The sequence below is a fragment of the Salvia miltiorrhiza genome, chromosome 3, assembly GCF_028751815.1.
Source record: "Salvia miltiorrhiza cultivar Shanhuang (shh) chromosome 3, IMPLAD_Smil_shh, whole genome shotgun sequence".
Taxonomy (NCBI): domain Eukaryota; kingdom Viridiplantae; phylum Streptophyta; class Magnoliopsida; order Lamiales; family Lamiaceae; genus Salvia; species Salvia miltiorrhiza.
The window spans coordinates 24285357-24289682 of NC_080389.1; the positions used below are offsets into that span (position 1 = coordinate 24285357).

The 4326-nt window shown below is 35.8% G+C and overlaps 1 long non-coding RNA gene across 2 annotated transcripts; it reads right to left on the reverse strand.

Moving 5' to 3' along the window:
* Positions 1 to 210: 210 nt before the first annotated feature.
* On the reverse strand, positions 211 to 2171 carry LOC131015686 (uncharacterized). Of its 2 annotated transcripts, none has more exons than XR_009098657.1 (5): positions 1974 to 2171; positions 1758 to 1876; positions 933 to 1185; positions 599 to 678; positions 211 to 520 (listed from the first exon to the last, which is right to left on the reverse strand). It is a non-coding gene; the product is annotated as an uncharacterized LOC131015686 (long non-coding RNA). The 2 variants fall into 2 exon arrangements; XR_009098656.1 differs by having other exon boundaries at positions 1769 to 1876; positions 1974 to 2169.
* Positions 2172 to 4326: the final 2155 nt, after the last annotated feature.

Here is a 4326-nt window from a genome sequence, read left to right on the forward strand (position 1 = left end):
GCCGAATTTCACAGATTTACGACGGAAAATTCCGTCGTTAATTTCTCGACGGGAATTTCCGTCGAGAATTTATTTTTCACCCTGAAAATGGATTCCGTCGAGAATCCGTCGAGAATTTGATAATTTTTCATTTCCGTCGACAATCCGTCGACAATTATTCTGTATATTTTTTTAAAAAAAAATTAATATCCTGTAAAAATCAATCTAAAATATTCGAATTCAAATATACTTATAATAAACATCCAAATTCAAACATACTTAATGTAATAAACATCCAAATTCAATATACCTACAAATTTAAATTAAGTTAAATATCAAGTATCATAAATCTTAACTCCATAGTAACTACATAAATCCAAAGATTCCAAACTCAACAAATCCAACATGAGTTTGTTGTTGGTTGAGAATTTTGCGCTTCTTGATATGAGTGGATGGGCTTCTAGTCTTGAAATGAGTTCTCCGATAGTTCTTTATCTCATTGTCTGTTCGTCCAGGTAGGTATCTTGCTATGGTAGACCATCTGCATGTCATCAAATATATAATTAGATAATAAAATTTAAATTTGAAAAAAAATGTCTAGAGAGAGAGAGAGAATTACTTGTTACCCCAAAGGGCATGAAGTTCGATAATGATGCCTTCTTCCTCAGGTTAGGCCCTAAGTAATTCACCCACCTCAGCCTGTTACAATAGTATTTTGTTTTTAGCTCAAAGTTGTAATCAAACTCAAGCTATTATCCTCCCCTATGATTCTATCATCAATGAAAATGGCAATGTGTCCCAAACACCAATCCAACAATCCAAACAAAATCAAAAGCAAAGATAGGCTACAACTTAGAAGTAATAGATTCTTCAATACAGACAGGAATATCTGCATTTCACTTTGCTTTCTACATTCTACTACAAAAGTAGAAGATGCTAGTTATCTTGAGTACCTCAGAGAGCGGACTTGCAGGCGAGTTGTGATCAGAAACTCTAAGGCTCGCCTCTTTTGGCGCTCGAGTTGCTAGGTTAGAAGAAGAGATGGTGGGCTCTAAAAAACGTGGACTTGTCTTGAGCTGGCGGGCAGCTCGTGGAGAATGTTTCCTGGATGCCTCGGAGGGAGCTGATTGAGGGGAGCTCTTCCCCGACACCTCAGATGAAATAGAGTGAGGAGAAATCCGCGGAGCTGCTCCTGAGGAACTGGTTCTGCAACAGAGTAATGTAAACATCAAGAGATTCTAACTCAAAACAGTTAGCTAAAATTTGCTAAAGATTTCATTATTGAATTACAAATATGCAGTACTGAAGGAGAGAGATTGCAGGCTATTATAATAAGTATATGAGCATATGGCAGTATTAAAGCATGAAAAAATCTGATATCTTTAGCATCAAATTTCAAATTAAGAGGAGCACTAGCACATATTCAAGAGTTTCTCCAAAAGAAGTTACATGTAAAAATTGTGTATAACCAGAGAAAATATGTGACATGAGGCAAAAGAGTACTTTACAAATACATGAAACCTCACCATCACAAAATCATTCTAAAGTCTAAACATGTTTACAATTGTCGGAAAACTGAGATTGAAGTCTCATATGATCAGTTACACAGATGTAATGAAAATACCTCAATATATATATAGAAGAAATGAAGTACAAAAGCAGGGTGCATCACTACATCAACTACAAAGCTTTATCTCATGCTGCAACAAGTATTTCACTGAATTATTAAAAATAATCACTAATGCGGAACCATAGCCGGCGGAGATCAGAAAATTAACTTTGAAGGCACCTTTCAAATTTGAGTGAGAGAGAGAGAGAGAGGAGGTCCAGCAGGGGGCGAGGCAGCGGCAGACAGAAGCAAGGGACTTCGGCGGACGGCGCGACGAACGGGAAAGATCTGAAACCATACAAATTTAATTTGAGATAGAGAGAAAGGGAGGGAAAGAGAGAGAGAGAGAGAGAGAGAGAGAGAGAGAGAGGGAGAGAGAGAGAACCGATGGTGAACGTCGAGGGAGGGAGAGGCAGCAGATCGACTCCGGCAGGTGGCGAACGGCGGCAGCGGACTCCGGCGATGGCGTTGGGCAACTGAAATGAATTTGGGGGAAATGGCGTAGACGAACTGAACTTTGGGGAGGACCGAGATACTATTCAGTATTAAAAATATTCTCGATGGATTCACGACGGGAAATTGAAATATTAAAAATAATGGATTATAGCCAAAAAATACACGAACTTTGATAAAAGTTGTAATTTTCATCTGAACTTTCAAATTGGCCAAAATATACCTGAACTTATATTTTTTGTTGTAAATTTCACCTCGACGGAGTTCAATCATTGCAAGTTCAGGTGAAATTTACAACAAAAAATATAAGTTCAGGTATATTTTGGCTAATTTGAAAGTTCAGGTGAAAATTGCAACTTTTATCAAAATTCGTGTATTTTTTTGCTATAATCCCTAAAAATAATTATAAAAAAATAACTTTCTCGACTGATTGTCGACGGGCACCGAAATTTTGAATTAAATTTAATAATTGTCGACAGATTCTCGACGGGCGAATAAAAAAAAAGTACTCCTTCCGTCCATCAAAAAAACTCCTACTTGCCCTTAAATATTTGTCCACGAAATAAACTCCTACTCTGTTTTTTAGATAATTATACCCTCCTTGCTTTTAAAATTACTACACTTTTACATATTGGACCCACTTTACTCTACCATTACTTATGTAATTAGTCTCCCTTAAACTTATTATTATTATTATTATTATTATTATTATTATTATTATTATTATTATTATTATTATTATTATTATTATTATTATTATTATTGTTGTTGTTGTTGTTGTTGTTGTTGTTGTTGTTGTTGTTGTTATTGTTATTATCTTTATTATTGTTATTGTTATTGTTGTTATTATTATTATTATTATTGTTATTATTATTATTACGACTATTATTATTATTATTATTATTATTGTTGTTGTTGTTGTTGTTGTTATTATTATTATTATTATTATTATTATTATTATTATTATTATTATTATTATTCTTATTGTTAAAATTATTATTATTATTATTATTACTATTATTATTATTATTATTATTATTATTATTATTATCCTTATTATTGTTATTGTTATCCTTATTATTATTATTGCTATTATTATTATTATTATTATTATTATTATTATTATTATTATTATTATTATTATTATTATTGTTATTGTTATCAAAAGTTCTTTTTTTCATTTAGATCATACAGTTAATGTTGAATTCTTTAGAAGCAAAACCCTAACCCTAGCTCCTGATCCGCCGCCGTCTTTCCGGTCTCCGGCGATGTCTGTTTCGCCACGCATCTCTCCGGCTGATAGGGGGGGCTGAACCTCCCGCCGGTGTCGAATAATTTTCAACCTCAGTCGTTTGATACTGCTAGCGCCTCGGTTCGTAAGGAAAACGCCATCACCCCTACGATTATGATCTCGGAAACTACTGCTGCTTTTGATAAATCTTCTACTGCTCCTAAAGATTCCTATGCAAGGGTTACTGCTCTGCAACGTATCAAAAAACCTGATATTCCCGCACATAAGTTTCAAGCTCTTCGTCCGATCAAGCAGGGTGATAGTGGAATCCTTAAAGTTCCACGTGATTTGCAACTTTTCCAAGCAAACAAATTTCAGCATGCGCTCATTGGCAGATTACTTCTGAGCAAAGGAGAGAAACCACGCACCACGCGCGATCTTAAAGCTGAACTTCAATCTCTTTGGGCGATTAAATCTCCCTGGGTTTTAATGCCTATGGGAAAAGGATACTATACGTTAAAATTTACTACTCCAGAGGATAAAGCCACAGCGAAAGCTCACGTCATATGGGATTTGGCGGCCGGCTCTATACGCCTGCGAGACTGGGTCGTTTTTTTAATCCATATAAGGAATCATCCTCGCTAGCTCAGGTATGGGTAAGAATTTATTATCTTCCGGTGGAATTTTGGCATCCGGAAGTCCTTACAGGGATTGGCCACTGGCTTGGGCAACCGCTGAAAATTGATGGCAACTCGTTGAATGATGAAGTTGCTCAATTTGCGCGTATTCTTGTGGAAATTGACTTGTCCAAGGCACTTCCGGAGAATATGATTATTGATGGGGGTGACTATGCTTTTAGGGTGGAATTTAGTTATGAATATCTTCCTCTTTTTTGCACGCGATGCAAAATTACAGGACATTTGGTGGATAAATGTCGTAAGGGAAGAAAGGAAAAGCAACCGCTTGAGGAGGGTCCAGTTATTAAAGAGCCGGAATGGCAGCCTATTAAAAACGTGCATGTCGAACTTGAGGAACAAAAATCTAAGGATGGGGA